Source organism: Struthio camelus, chromosome W (assembly GCF_040807025.1).
Source record: "Struthio camelus isolate bStrCam1 chromosome W, bStrCam1.hap1, whole genome shotgun sequence".
NCBI classification, from domain to species: Eukaryota; Metazoa; Chordata; class Aves; order Struthioniformes; family Struthionidae; genus Struthio; species Struthio camelus.
Window position 1 is genome coordinate 35,214,847 of NC_090981.1, and position 16,876 is coordinate 35,231,722.

Consider the following 16,876-nt stretch of genomic DNA (forward strand, 5'->3'; position numbering starts at 1 on the left):
CCACCATAGATTAATGTAAACAACAAAATTATTTCTGCAGTCAAGAGCTAACAAATCATCATAAACAAAGAGAACTAAAACAATCTCTTCAGAGCTTAATTCCCCCAGCGTAGTAAACAGATTTTTTATTTCCAATGAATGTAAAAGCACTGATTAAAGAAAACACATCTCTACAAAAATTACACAATGGCTGTATCTTTTAGTACAGTTGTTTTTTTTTTAAATCTTTGAAACAGAGTTTGTTGGACAGAAAGAAAAACTTCTCTGAAGAAATCTGGATAATAATTTTGTTAGAATTGTTCTGGGGGAAAATAAACCCTGAGGAAAAAAAAAAGGCAGATTAAAAAGAAAACAAAGGGAGGGATAATCAAACACATCCAATATTTCATAACTTCAGAGCTCTTCAGGGTTCACTCACCTGTAATATTGTTCTCTACTGAAAAACACAACATGGAACTGCATAATGGGACAGAGCAGTCAGTCTTTGGAGTAACTGAGAGTTGACTTGAACAGGTTACACCAAAAAAGAGTTTGGCTTGGCTTGTTCACACATAACGCTATTCTTTTAAGAGCATAAAAATACAGTTACATTAAGAACTTTTTTGTTTCAAGAAGTTCTGTCCTCTGTTTTTCCATCTTGTCCTTGATATGTACTGTTTATGTGTAACTGCTTACACAGGAGTGTGCTAGAGAAGAAAGTGTAGGGGAACCTTCTTCTATAGCCAGCCCTGTCTAGCAGACAGGCAAAACGAGGCTGGGAAATCACCAAGGGCTGAAAGATTTTGTCAGTGCTCCCAACAGGGTCTACTATGCTGCGGACAACATGTCTGATTTAGTTAGAGTGGCACACACCAATACCCACATTTAACAATTTACACAGCAACGTAAAGTACGCTGAGAGAAAGAACGCAGATCTCCAATCGCTGGTCATAGCACCCTAGCCTCCTTTTTCAGCATGGCTTCAAAATTTCACTTAGAGAAGTTACAATGGTCAGATGAAGCTGTGGTGACTAATTAAAATAGGCTCTGCTTATTCTTAAAGCTTGAATATTTGTCAGCATAACAAATAGCAACAGAAGGAAAACGGACTCAGTGATTAGAAAAGTATTCTTAAGGTATTCTTGGGGAGGACTAGTGTCTGCTCTGAGTTCCAGCAGGCAGTTTCTACTTCCTCTACATAGTGCACATTTTCAAAAAGTAGACATCGCAGTAATACGGAGGAAAACGCCTTCATATGTAGAAGAATGTGAAAACGGGATCACAAGCTCAGAGCAGGGCAAATAATTATTATCTCTCCTTAGAAAATGCAAGCAAACATGGTCTTAGAGCACAAGCTGAGCATTATCTTTCAGCCTCATCTCTACAGTGCTAAGGGCCTGATCCAAAATACACTGAGGACCTTCAATTTGGCCCCGTGGGCACTTTGCAAACTCAGATACTACATTGTTGGGTTTCTGCATAACTCAGATGCTCACTAGCTTTTTATTAAATGATTCTCTCTCCAGAAGCAGGTCTAACAGCTTTTGGCCAAACCCCTTTATTTACAGACTTGAAATAACTATAAGACCATTAGTTCAGCAGGAAGCCTGTGCTGCAAAGCTCAAAAGGAACATCAGTTGAATGGAAAGTGCACGTATTACTTAGTAATCTTTTTTATTAGGTTTTTAGTAAACACATAGGAACAAAGGGGGGAACATATCATTATGCTAATTCTTTAAAAAAAAGTTTCAGTGGTAACTAATTACAAATAAAATAAATGAAATACAAAATTTGTTTTGTAGTAGCCCTCTTGTTGGCACTTGAACAACGGAAGAAAGTTGCCAAGTTTATTATTGTTCTTTGATTTGTAGTCAGACAGTACCCTAAGTGGGTGGATGGTTGGCACACAACTTTTTATTTCATTCTTTAATCAGTTAATTTCTGAAAGCTGTTGCAGAGATGGTAAGATTAAGAATTGAATATTGGGGAGGGAACTAAATACCTCCTGCAGCAGGGGAAACTGAAATGGTGAGCCGGAATCATTTTGGTATTGAATTTTAAAGTGACGATTAAAGTGACGGCCTTTCCTTTCATTCTTCTTTTCACTTTACTTCCCTCCCTGTCTGCAATATTTCCTTTTAAATTAGCTTTCTGACTAGGAGATATCTTGCTAAATAAATAGCAAAACATTAAAAAACATTTAGCTGTACAATAAAATCAAATGGGAAATCCAAAGAAACAGAAAACAAAACCAAGAGAAACACTCTTAAGCCTAAATCAAATCCTACAACAACATTAAACCTAATCCAGAGACTTTAGAATAAATTTAAAGCAGACTCAAGTTTATAAAAAGGGCAAACTTAAGGGAAAAAAACACAGAAAAAAAGTCCTGAGAACAAGTCTCCATAAGGCTCAAGGGTACCGATTCCCAAAATTATCCCTCCTGTTCTTAACAACATTTCTCAGAGTATTTTGTGCCAAGGTCAAACCTTGGTTCCCAGATGCAGAACCACGAAACTGTGTCAGAACCACTGGGTTTTGCTATGTCACATACTAAAGAAATGCAACCCACGAAAGCAGGTAGGTAACCTGTGACACACTACGTGCTGAATGGGAGCTTCGCAGCAAATTTCTAGATATGACTGCATTTGTCCAAAGGGAATGGGAAAATTAGGTCCAGAAGGTCTATAAACTGTGGAGCTAGGGTGAATCAGAGGGTAGAAACTTGGAGACATGGATTTGGACATGATTTATCTGGGAGATGAGGCTGAGGATGTCTCTTTTATATCACCTGGACCCACATAGTGCCTTAGCTGCTGTGAGGCTGCAGCTTTGTGGTTCCCAGCCCTTCTCACCTTTCCCCAAAACCCAGAGCCCCACGTCTCCCAATCCACATCAGTGCTGTAAATAGTCCCAGCATGGTCCAGCAGCCACTGTGGTAATTGGCAACTGCTACTGAAAAGATAGAGGTAACAACTGACATTTTAAGGACCTAAATTAAAGGGGGCAGGCATACAACACCAGTTCCAGTCAAGTTTTCTTACTCTTCTAGTGGCTACAGAGACTGTGAAAAACAAGGAAACTGCATGTTATGGCAAATACTTCATGAAAGTTGTAGCGCTCTCCACTGAGAATGCCTCTGCAGGAAGTTTTGCAGAAATAAATGAAAAGACTCACTCTCTTGAATTCATTTGATTTACATGCACAGTAATTTCAGTGGAAAAAAGATATGAGGTGTACAACATACTAAAACAACAAAGAGGATAAAATAATTACACACCAAAAAATTGAAATAACAATCAGTCTATCTTAAAGGTTGAATTGGGCTTGGGCTTAGCACAGGATATTTTTCCAGTTTATTTCAAAATAATGACTCAAACTGAAACCTTTCCCTATCCACACTCAACCTCAAACTCATGCCAACAGAAGGAGCCTGGGAAAATATTTCTTTGGGGATCTTTTCTTCCCATAAAAGCTTCATAAACATTTTTATTAGAACAACATAATTCAGAGTTGTAGCTAATTGTGCTAATGTAAAGAGTCAGTAGTGTTTAACATATTGATTATATAAGAGTTTAAGACTCTCAAACTATCTGTGCTGGATTTATACTGACCACAGCCAGGGCACAGTTTTGAACAAAGTACCTGAAGAGACTCTTCCTTTATCCGGATCATTCTAAAGCACAGATTTCTTCTCCACACCCCGTAAGATTCCCTGGATGTCTCTTCGGAAATTGCTCATCCTGCAGGAATTATTCATTAGCTGAGATGGAACAAACAGTTTGCGTTTATTCAGTGCTCTTCACGTGGCAAAACAAAGAAGACTGGGTTAGAAAATCTGTATATCATGTTTGAGCACAAAAGCTTTTACTATTTTATCGAAGTAAATAATTTAAAATACTTTCATTGCTGAGTACAGAACTTTAGAAAACATTCCTAGAACTATTTGACTAGAGCAGCCATTAAAAAACAAACATCGGAATTAGATAACGGAAACACCACTTTAATTTAAACCATGTGCTGAAACATGGTAGTTATACCACTTAAGTCACATTTACCAGTGTAGAAAATAAAGTGGATCACGATACAGAGTACAAGTGCACTTTACTAAAATTCGTTGCATCTTTCTGACAAATTTTGAAACTGATATCAGAAACTTGTAAAGATGCAGAACAAGTATTCAAAAGTAGCATACTTGAGGGCTAGTCAGAGGCTAAGAGAAGGTCATAGTCTCGAGATTTCCGTTACTGGTCTGTTTTGAAGGTTTAACAGTCGTGGAGAACGTGCTTCTGTGCAAACATGTCACATCCATGTAGGACACCTTCCTATCAAACCATTCATAAAGAAGAGCCAAAAATATCCTTCCAATATTTTGTATAAGGACATATCTTGCCAACATCATTTTGTCCTGCTAGTATTGACTCTTGCAGCACAAGATAAATACGTACTAGCAAGTTGCTGGCAAAACATGGCAAATATTTTTAAATTATCCTCTTGAAGATATCAAATTTTTAATCAGATGTAAAATAAAATTCAAAGCACTGGAATTCTGGTTATATGAGAGATGGTTCAAAGTACTCTGCATCAAATATAATACCACAACGAACAATATAAAGCATTGATGCTCGAGTAAACACAGCAGAAAGACAATCGTGTTTCTCTGCAGCTGAATACAGAAAGTACAATCTGGAAAGAGTCATCCAGCCAATTGCTTGTGGGTAAAATACGAAAAAAAGATTGCAGTTAAAACTAGTTTGTTTAACTCCAGCAATAATGGCTTCATTAAGATGATGACAGCTCAAAAACAGACACAGAAAATGCATTATGACAGGACAGCATAGTTGCTTTTCCTCCTTCAAAGCTTGTGAGCAGGTAAAAGCACGACAAAGAGGCAATTAGTAATCTGCTCAGGTCTCGGTCAAAAAAAACGTTTCAAAACAAGGACAGCCGTGAGTTCAGGAGGAATCAGAAACACGTCTTGAAACCTGTTTTAAAGTTAGTTAACCCAGTTAAACTAATGTGACTGAAATATCGCTGTTTGTGATGGAATAACCAGACCCTCTAAGGAGGAGTGACAGCTGCCAGGAAAGGTGCTAAAACAGACCCACTTCTCTACAGAGAAACTAGAAGCCTTCCATACTGTCAATGACTCAGTGGAGGGAAAAGGAGGGTACAGCAAGTTTTTTTCCCGTCCATCTACTTGTAGATCTACACAAGGCCAACCCATAACCTGTGTGGGGAGTGAACGTGATATTCCCAAAATTTTTGTCAGGGGCACTAGGTCACAGAAAGGTGGGTAGATATGCTGCAGCTGTGTGCACTTTCAAGGAGCCCTTGCAGGAATTAATGCAGAGGCAAGGATTTTGAGTGTGCTGTGGCCCCTCTGAACCTCTACAGTATGGCATGCATAGCTCAGAGCTATATTGTGCTATATGTTCATGATTAATGAAGACAGATTTCTGCCCAAACTGTCTCACTATAATTTCCTGTTTCTCTACAACAACACTATACAATGCACAAAACACTAAAATATTTAAATATGCGCTTGATTTAGTGCATATTTGGCATGTGTCTCTGCATCTTTGGGTTTTGGAGTTTAGACCCTGATTTTAATGCAGCAATGAGTAAGATTAAGCAGAGCTTTACTGTTTGTTTTGCTCATACACACAAGCTCCCTCTGTGTTATCTGGAGGAGGCAAACACAGACAACTTTACTTCGGTGAATTATCTTGGAGTAGTGTTTACTCCATGCTTGCTGTAAACTAAGTGTGCTTTCTTCCTATGCTCAATATGGCCTCTTTCAGGTGGAAGGTAACACTTCCTCAAGTTTAATACTGTGCTTTCTCTTCTCAGGCCTTTGTGGCTGTATGTGCTCACCAAAAAAATGTTGTTAAAATGTTCATTTACCATAGTTTTGTCACAGGATTCTGTTTTTAACAGGCACATTTTCAACAGGAAGTTAAACTTTGCCCCTGATTTCCCTGCTCCAGTGTCTTCTGCCAGGTAGTTGAACATCCAGTGTCTTAACTTCAGCACTCTGCATGCACTAACAGTCATATCCAAAATGAAGGATGCACCCAGGGTTGAGGCTGATATGTTGGTAAGAATGTTTACGGTAAGATACTAGAGGAGAAAACAGAAAATAGCTAATTAAAGTACAATGACCATCTGAATGAAATTATCTTTTTAGTACATGCCATGGGTTACTATAATTTGTCTAACGAAACTCTGGAAATAATGTATTAGGATGTACTCAAAACTGCTTTGGTATCAGTCTTAGAAATCCACAGCTGGCACCTATTATCACTTACAATATATCAGCTACTAATATAACTACAATCTCAGTGTTACTATCAGGGCTGCATTACCTGTAATGGTTACATATGAAATAGCACCAGCTATCCATTAGATTCCCTTAAAATAAAAATTTAAATCTTAGTTCATCTTTCCCAAAACATACACACACTGTCCAATGCAATTCACATCAATGTCTGATATTTCTACAGCAGCATTGATATCATCACTTAAAAGCTGTTAAAAAATCAGAGAATGACTGGAAAGGAAGAAATCAACTGGAAAAATATATATATTTCCAGCACTGTGATGAAGACCCAATAACAAAAAATATATAATTATTATTTTAAAAACAAGTAGTGATTACTTTGTTTTGCTTACTTCAGTTTCTTTAGCATGACACCTAATCTTGCAATTTCCTAGTACTTTGGGAACCTGACATTTGTGGTGCTTTTGTACAGGGAACTGTCAGTAATTTATAAGCAAGCTCAGATTTTAGGGGGGGGTGCTTTAGAAAGGTGATTTACTTTCTATTTGTTCTAACTATCCCTCATTGAAAACCTGGAAAGTAAGATTTTTCACAGAAAACTTCTGAGAAATAGATTTCTCTCTATTTATGCCAGAAACTTCTCTCATCCCAATTGACAAGGGGATAAGGCTGGTAGTCAAAACCAAAACATTAATGAAGCCTGTAACTGTTACTGCAATATACTAATTTGCCTTACAAGTAAGTGCACAACCCTCTTAGGAAAGTCTTCATCTATTTACCTCTCTCCCATCAGGAGATGTGAACAGCAGCTTTTAGATGACCATGGCTTATGGAATAACCTTACAAGATACATGTTACACATTCCTCTTGCTTTCTTCATGGCACTAGAGATTGGCAAAAATGCTTTTAATAAAAGCTGTATTTTATATTCACATTGCACTTTATACAGCTGTAAATTGCAACGCAAAAAAGGAGAAAGATCAAGCTATGTTTCAAAGTCACTTTGAAAAGCCGATGGTCAATTGATATTTTTAAAATTATGATTTTACATATTTAACTACATTGCAAATTTCTATCCAGCATGCTTCCTCCTCTTCAATAAAGATAGTGGAAAAATACTCTGTAACAGTGCCTGTCAGCTGCTGCTGTTCTCCAACACTACCAATCAGCTTAAGCAAATTGATGAAGAACCAGTGGTGGATGATCTTACCTTGATCATACATACAAGTGAGAATCATCAATACTGCTGGATTCTGTAGTGATGTTTGATCGTTATCCTCTAGATGGCCAACTTTTGGGAGAAAATCATTCACCAGACATGCCATTCTTAAGCCATTCTTACTCTGGTGTGAGAGTCTTCACCTGTTATCCAGTCCTATTTACCACACTATTCATCTACTGGAGGAAGAAAAGAGAAAAAAAAAAAAAAGAGAGAGAGAGTGCAGGTAGCAGCTTAGTTCAGCATGAATACATCATGAGAGCAATCTGCTCTCTGTAGGGGTATTAATTTAATGGAGCATCCATTTAAAGATTTTTAAAAGGTATCTAAAAGCTACCCACAGCATTAGTGCCCAGTGATAGAGACCACTATGGGAAGGCATGGAGGTGCAGTGAGCAGAACTTTCATCAGAGTCAGACTCATGTGGAGTCAAAGCCAAGAAAAATGACTCCTGATTTCACCCAGAGAGCTAGTGTGGAACCAGGACGTATGCTGCTCAATCAATCACATTCAAAACAGAGAGAAATTCATAAAAAGTACCTTGGACATTAGGAACATTATGAACGCCATAGCTAATGCAGAAACAAAAGCCTAGTAATGAGAACAATTTGGAGCCCAAGTAAGGTTAATAATATTCAATTTGTCAACTCTTTTAAACTAGTAGGAGAAAAGGAAGCTTGATATAAAAACAACAACAAAAAAAGTAGAGAAAACGTAGAGTAAGACAACAATCTAGGTAGATGTGTGTACTCAGTTACACATAGTAGTTAAGGCCAGAAAAGTCTATGTGAATTCTTCATATAAATAAAACTGCTATGGTATCGGAGTCAACAAACTGTATTTTTAGATTACCTGATGTAGGAGCAGATAAGGAATACAATGGGACAGAGTAAAAAGCAAGATATTGTGTCAAGGATTTCATGTTTTTGATGGAAGCCTCTTTTTAAAGCAGAGCTGCTCCTTCTCAGGGGAAGATAATCATACCGCAGAAAATCTTTAGCAATATTTGTCTACACTTCTAATGTATTAATTTGCAGTACAACGGACACAATCGCTCATACCACACAAGCACACTGTATTACATATGACTAAGCAACAGCTTAAACAATTCCATCAGTCGATCCCACCTGATCCTGCAGTGAGGTCAAAAAAGTTGTTATTTGTGAGCCCAGTCATTTCCACAGCAATGTCAGATAGTCTGGCTTATGACCCCACTACCCTATCAGGCAGGAGGTTCACTACGAAAAGAGAGAATTTTTTTCCAGCAAAAATATCTTTGATAACAGTAGAGATTTCTACACTAGCTAAGTAAATTAACTTTTCAGCATGCCCTGGAATACTAGGAGTTTCTTCACTAGCACTGAAATCATGCCCGCTATATGTACAAATCTTCACATTTTAATAAGAAGGAAACTCATACCTTCTACTGGAAATCCCTCCTATACAGAAATTCCCAGCAAAGAACAAAGAAAATTCTGTGTCCTTGGAAACAAGATATTGCTTTGGATGCAAGTAACTGACATGGGATGTGGAACTGGCAAAAGCTAAGAGACCGAAATAATTAGTTTTTATATTAAAATATGTTTCTGTGATGCTCTGCTGTATAAAGAATGGTGTGAATGTTTATATACTATAATTGTCTCTTCCTCTTTCTCTCAGATGTGCATCTACGAGATACACTGCAATGTTTGTTTTAAATATCCTGGTGCAACCGCACTATGCAGGTTGAACTTTAAGGTTTTATGAAAGGGTCACTTGTTTCTTTGAGGGGGATTTGGCTTGAAACCCTTGCAATCAGTTCAGAACTAAACACTCCAGTGACGGAATGAGAAAAAGTGCTGTTATTCCCTGTCTACAACACATTTCAACTACAACCGGCCTTAGGAACTTACTGCCAGACATGGATATGGAGAACTATATTATTATTCCCCCTCCGTCGTGTTACACCTCAAGCAAGAATTCTATATTCGGGCTCCCTTCCCATTTCCAGGCAAGCATTACAAATGAACAAAACATTCAGAAGCAATTTCACTTTATTTCCTTCCTTTTCACTTCTTTCCTTCTTTGGCCCATATTAATTTCATCTCTTTCCTCTCTCTTCTACACTTGTGTCCGATTATGTCCCCCTCCCTCCTTTTTTTTAATGATTTTGTCCTGCTTCTCCACCTCTTCTTTAACACTTTCCATCATGCAGTTCCCTTTCAACTTTTTTTCTCTGTGAGCCTTTTCTTTTTATCTCACACCATTTCCCAAGAAAACAGCTCTACGCTCTCAGTTCTTCTAATTTTTATTTCACACTCCCCCATTTTTTTTTCTTATTCAAGTTTTCTCCTCCTCCTTCTTTCTCCTCTATGATACTGAAGCAGAAATATATATTTTTAATGCCATACAGCAGAGAACATCCTTCTAGAGGCAAAGATAATGCAAGATTATATGCAAATAGGGAAGCTGAGACAGAGATCGAAATTAAAGTAACTTCATATGTGGGTGAATCACAGAGATGTTAAAGTTTCATTCATTTTTATCATACACTTAAACCTTTTTTTGCACGTTTCTGCCCCTTTTGCCTCACTTTTCCTATTGATTTTAAATACCTTTTCTATCTTTTTCACAGGTATTTCCGTCTCTTTCCTGGACTACAAACACACCAGCAAGGGAATCTAAGCCCTCTATTCACCAAAAGCCTAACTCAATTTGGAAGAAAGGAAAACTGTCTTTAAAAAAAGAAAAATTGAAATTTAAAATATTATATGGTAGGTCAGCTCTTGTGGAGGAAAACTCTGCTTACTGTAAGCATCAGAGTGGATAAAATAATCAGGAACCAAATTAATAACTTTATCATACATGTATTTCAAATGTGGCCTGCCCCCCTCCATCCTTAGGGAAATTGAGAATGGCAGAAAAGAAGAAGTGGGAGCCCTACAGAAACAGTGGATAATCTCAGATAACAACAGGGGTTTTATGCATATCCAATCTGAATTAATCTTCTAATTTTTACAGTTTACCAAACATTAAAGTCGATATTGAACAATTTTTTTAATGGAAGCCATCACCTGCACAAACTTGGCTAAACAGACAAAATGACAAGCATTTCTATTTTTCTCCAAGACAGAACTTGGGTCATTATGACCGTAAGAGATTGCAGGAGAGTTATTTTACACACGGTACAATAAGTGCCTCATCAGAGCGTTCCAGGAGCTGAAAGTCAGGAGAAAGAGAAAACACAAAGCCTCTAACGCAACCAGTTGAACTATCCCTTAGAGTCCTACTAATAAAACTAACAGCAAATCCACACCAGCATGCTTTTCTCAAATGGATAATTGAGGCGTTTTCTGTGATGCTTCTTTGTTGTAATTACTGAGTTTATGAAACAAAATTTCATGAGCCGATTTTTATCAATTAAATTGTTACTTTAAGCAACAAAAATCAGAGCATTCATACTTAGGACAAACATTCTGTCTCTAACTCACCTAATTACATCCAGGCTTTTCAATAAATAAAGGGTACAAAATCACCCATTTTAATATTTCAGTACAACAAGCCAGTTTTTAATTGGTAACGGAATGTGTTAGCCTTCATGGCCTTAAGGTAGTCTCCAGATGTAACTTAACATGTAGATCTGTGTGTCTAATTTTTTTTTTTTTAATAGTGCTGCATGTAAGTAGAGACTGGCCAAAACATAGAAGACAGTCAAAGATACTATAAATTCTGTGTAAGACATTAGGAAAACAACAGTAATAAATTTTATTTTGGAATTACTTTTCATCTGAGGTGAAGAAACAAAATTGGTTTGGAATGTTGTTCTGCGTGCTGGCATAAACTTAATATAAACATAATGACCCACAATTTGCTACACACATGGCTGGTGTTTTTAATATTAAAGGAATTTAAAGTACCTGAAGCACCTTTCCTGCAAAAAAGCTATTAATGAATAGTTTCTTCAAGGCATGTGAAACACTTATTCATATATAGCAAGGTACATAAACAGTAGCAGAACAAGGGAGGCAGAATCTGATTTTCCTCTCACCTTGCAGTCGTAACTCTTTTGCTTCCACTAGAGTTACTCCTGAAAAGCTTATGTGAGCAGTATGAAATCAAACCCTGGATACGTCTTTTTAGAGAAAGATAAAAAAGCTTGAGCTGTGACAAAATCAGCCACGCTACAAGGGGCGCATGACTATGCCACCCTGTGCAACTCACTGTTTCAGCATAGGGCTACTGCCTTTCTCTGGCAGTTTTCCTCCCTTCTCCCACAGGGAAAGCCTGCATGAAGGGAGTGAAACTACACAGGCTAATTTTAAAATTGTCATGTTAGTTTGTAGGATTATCATCAGAGATTTCTCTACTTCAGAAAAGCAGAACGAGGATACTGAAGGGATGAACTTGAGAAATTAAAAGAAAGAAAAACTCATGTCACAAGAATATTTTTCACATTTCATAAATAATAGGCTTGGGTGCTTCTAAGAAAGCCTTCCCATAAATATAGCATATGAGTTGTAAGATGGGCATGTTCTACGTTGTATTTTCCAAGTAAAAGGATTATACAAATAATTTAGCTCCAAAATTATTTTGCAAAAGCTGCAAAGATTAAAGATCATTTCACCTACACAGCTGCCATCTCATTTAAATTTGCATCCAATCTACAGTAATTATAAACACACATGTGCACACACACATGCACTGTAGCTATCTACTATACTAGATTGAAAAAAGATCCCTTGTAAATGATATCTTTACACGTTTCCATGAGGACCTACAAAATCGAATAAAAGGATCCATTAGTGTATGTTGTTTTGGCTTTCAGAGGAGGCACTAAACACTGTCAAATTCTTTTCTGCCTCAGAGGGAGAAACAAGTGAAATTAATCCGGTTTTGTAAATTTATTTCAGGAAAGATGACAGATTTCTCTATTTAGACACCAGCCCACTTTCTCTGTGCATAGGATGACCTTCAATTGAACTGCAGAAAGTAAATGGAAGGAAAGTTTCCTGAAAAAGTTTAGTGAGGATATAAGAGATTAATGAATGTATTTGTGTTGGACACACTTCCCTGTATAGCATATTCAGAGTGATAGAATCATGTTATTTATTGTATTTTTCAGATCATTTGCAATGTTAATTTATATGAGTTTGATATCGCTTTTGTCTTTTAGTTGTGTGTTATTCTGAGAAATCCCTGGGGAAGGAAAGGATTTATATGCTTTGTGTACACATTCTGCAGACTAAGCACTCTGGCATAATTATTTTTGGCACTCACTAACTGATTAAAACATCCAATTTAACTCATGATCAGTAAGATTAAACCTTTTTAATATACCTCAAAAGTAAATTATCATTTACTACTCAAACATCCCTTTCTGCACATGTCCCCAATAAAGCTGTTCTTTTTTCGTTAATGTACCTTTTAACGAGGATTCCCTTTTATTTCTTCCTCTGGGCAAAAATGCCTTATCCTTTACAGAGAGGTAGGAACAAAGATGAGATGGAAGCTGACTGTGCTACTACATGGGTTTCTAATGTCATAGCAATTATAAGTCTTTTTTTTTTTTTTTTTTTTGCATTCTGTACAGACTCAGCTGTTAAAAAAGCATATCCCTGCTTGTGTTTACTTGATGTACAGATAAATATCAGCAGTTAGGAGGAAATAATATTTGAAAAAATCATTTGCATGACTCAATAAAATTGTGCAGGCTCTTATTTCATTTGACAATAGCTGCTTTTTAGGATGTGTTACATTTTAATTTTGCAACAAGGCCCATTTAGCAGAACGTTCAAACCATGCTTCAGCGTTAAGACTTGGAAAAAAAAAAAATTGGCTCCTAAAGAATGAAAATACCTCCACAGCCCTGGATTAGAAAAAATACTGTTTCAGATCCCCAAAACAGGATGAGCACCCAGACAGGCTTTAGTGAAAATAAAAATAGGTGACGCTCCTCAGACTACCACAGATCTTGTGCTCTACTTAAGCTGGGACAAACATGGAGGTCTAGAACAGCCAGAGGAAACAAGTCATAAGCTCAGCAGAAATGGGCTCGTGTAGATTTTACAGCCTGTTATCCACCTGGATTTTTTTCAAATGAGCTCTGAATGAAGTATTTGTGAGCAAAGTAGGCTTGCTTTACCAAAATCTGGTCAAGCTTACTTACGTTCTTATTTATGCGATGCCATCAAACTATCAGGTTATCACCAAAAGAGCTCTCTGAAAGAGTTGCATCAGCAGCTGGGTTATAGATACCTTTGTGATCAATGTTATTAATACTTCAAAACTGGCAGAGACAGTTAAAATTGGGCAGCAATTCAGAAAACGTTCAGCGTTGAGTAAGCCAAGGTAAATTTAAACACTGACTTTTAGAGTAGCTGCTTTAGCTCTCTTTCCCTTTCTTGTCGTTCCACACAGAGAAGGGTTGTCATAGAAGCAAGCTACCATCAGGGTTTAAAAACACTGAAAAATAACCCTTTAGGTCCAATAAAACCAAACCGAACCGAACCGAACCTGAGAAGGTGGCTCCAGGCTTCCCTCCACTCTCAGTCTAGTTCATTAGGGGCTTGAACCATCAGCGCTCGTGCAATTCTCCATTACCCGCCACTTCAGCTGATCTATTTTAAGAAAACTCGGGACTGGACAAGGAAGGAGATGATCGCTTTTGGCCTGTTGTGACTGAGTTGACACGTAAAGATACCTTCTGGTCTAGTTGCTGAAGGGTAAACAAGTACAAATGTCTTGGCCTTGGCTGTTAGGGTCTGATTATAAGCACTGCGCTAGAGAATTCATGGATTATTCATGTGTAATTACAGATAGCTATTGTGCTCTTTTAAATCATCCCTATGGCCCATTACGGCCCATAACAACTGAAATAGCAATTGTCATAGTAAGGTTCGGGCTCTGTCATAGAGCGCAGGCTCTAATCAATAATGATGAATGGTAAAATTTAGCGGCAAGCAGGAGAAAGTCTAGTTGCCTCCCGCCATAAATCTGTACAAATACCAAGCCGTGCAGCTGCTGGATCTGGAAATTTAAAAGGCACCGCTCTCTCCCCACCCCCTCCGCACGCACCTCTATAAAAGTTGAAAAAGGAGAAATGTGCAATATGTCAATTCTAATAATCCACATGCTGTTAGGACACTTTTCTATTTATTCAAAGCGGGGTGAACCCTAGGTTGTTTTCAAGGTCAATTCCAGGTGAAAGGGGGGTCAGGCGGAGGCCACCGCCGCCCCATGCAGGTCAATAACGCCTCCGCACTTCCCCACAAGACAAGCTGCTCACACCCAATCAATCCAGCGACGCTGCCGCTGCACCCGGCGTAATGAACAGCGAATAAATGTAGCCTATCATCACAAAACATGCTTTTTAAGTACCTTCCCTTTTCATGTAAAACCTCTCGCTGTCAAATTCCACATTCACTCATCCAGCAGTGAGTAGCAAAAGTGAGAAATCAGGCTCTCATTGGGGTTGGTAAAAGGTCACTGCTGACAGACACGGAGGTTAAACTGCCGAGTTAAAATACTGTTCATTACCCACTGCAGCTTTTTGCTAACTACACTTCTTTGTGTTACAGTCAAGCAGTACATCAATATGCCCCTCCTCCTAATTCATTAGCAATTGTTGAATTGTACAGAAGGGGGAAAAAGCAGGATTGATCTTTTATATGTATTTTTTTTTTTCCTTTTCCATGCCAGATACTTTTACATCTTTATCCATTCGGCATTAAATACTCAGCTCACAGACTGGGCTGTCTGCTTGCGATGCACGGTCGTCGTTATAGTACAATTCCTGAAAGCAGAACCGGCCAGTTCGTCTGAAACCCCAAAGGCTTGGGGTCGGTCTAGCAATGGCTCCTTTTCTTTCCTCCTTTTATTAATTGCCCTCTTCCTAATGATGTCTGCATAGCAATAAACTTGAAATTTCACACCACAACTACGTTATATTTAAACATGTTTGAAGCTCAAATCAAGCAAAAAAACCTCCTCCTGCAGATGAAGCAAAAACGGTTAAAAATGTATGTAACATGCTAAACTGCTATCTAGCTTAGATAAAACGTCTATGACCTGTTCATGCTGACTAGGTTAGATCTTTATCAAACGCTATCCTCAGCGAAGATCTCAAGACATTCCCTAATCTAATATTTTATTAAGAAATGTTTAATGTCTGCATTTTTTTCCACGATTAAAGAATTTTGATGTAGCCAAAAGAGCCATTTAGAACAGCAAGGAATCATTGGAGTTCAAATGGAAACAGCAGTGAAGGTTTCATTTGTACCAAAGGCAGTGATTCAGTGGGAATTCTTAACAGTTGAGACCAATTTCCCAAAATGAAATTCCATTCTTTGATTAATTAATAAGTAGATGGGATTCCCTTTATTGAAATGCAAAGCTTTTGTATTTAAAGATAGCCATCTTAAAAAAATAACCTCGCAGAGCAATAGGGAAATTATCACAAATCATGAATAAAATAAAGGTTTATTTACGTGCACACTACAACAATAATTTGACTCAACAAATTACCATTATCTATTTAAATCTTTAAAAAATGCATTCAGAGATTTCTTCAGGAAAATATATCTTTTTTTTCCTCCTGTATGCTTTCTCTCTCAGTGGGACTGAAAATAAAATGTTATGACTTAAATCACAAGAGGCTAACATCATTTTTAGCAACAAGGGCTGCATAATTTCAAGACTATGAGTGAGTGGCTGACTTTAACTAAAATGTTTCAGTTCTGTGCGTATATAGGTACATAAATAATTCAGAATTAATCCCTGCAGAGGGGACAATGGGAATCGTAAATTATCCATGTGCCGTCCTCAACATTAGAGGCAATGAACCTATAGTAACAAACTATGAGTGTTACTCATTACATACATTTCACAGACACCTTAACCTTTTGAATATTAATTTCCCTCTGCAGCTTGTAGCTAGGCGGCATAATTTTTTTTCCTTTCCTTTCCTGCTTCTTTCTGTGCCTTCATTCCTTTTTTTTTCCCTCTCTCTTTTTTTTAACCTCTCATGAACAACATATCAGTTAAGCTGTTGAGTGGATTGTGAATACTGAAGGAATATTGATTCTTTTTCTAACTAAATAGTTACCGGAAAGCATTTTTAAAAAAGCTGGATTGTTGTTTCAGTTATATTACATGCAGCACTTTATGTACTCAGAGATTAGGTATGTGTAAAATACTGGCTTAGGCATTTTATGCAGTCTGATGCATGTAAAGCCATGGTTCACAGCTACTTCTACACCACCAGGAACGCTTGGAACCTTTATCATTTTCTGATGCCAATAAATGTCACATCATTTTACAATACCTAAGCTTCCCAAGTTTTCCAAGAGAAAGGTGGAAAGTGTATTTCATCAGAAGCCAAGAGAGCCAATAGTAGTATCATTTTTACCCTAACATAT

At 37.6% G+C, this 16,876-nt stretch overlaps 1 long non-coding RNA gene across 2 annotated transcripts in view; it reads right to left on the reverse strand.

Moving 5' to 3' along the window:
* Positions 1 to 16,876, reverse strand: part of LOC104150203 (uncharacterized) — a 35,446-nt gene that overhangs the window by 6,321 nt on the left and 12,249 nt on the right. For both annotated transcript variants that reach the window (XR_011137590.1, XR_011137589.1), the window contains exons 2-4: positions 7,473 to 7,660; positions 5,887 to 6,102; positions 3,625 to 3,742 (exon numbers count right to left, since the gene is read on the reverse strand). This is a non-coding gene — a long non-coding RNA (uncharacterized lncRNA). The remainder of the gene's footprint in view (positions 1 to 3,624; positions 3,743 to 5,886; positions 6,103 to 7,472; positions 7,661 to 16,876) is intronic.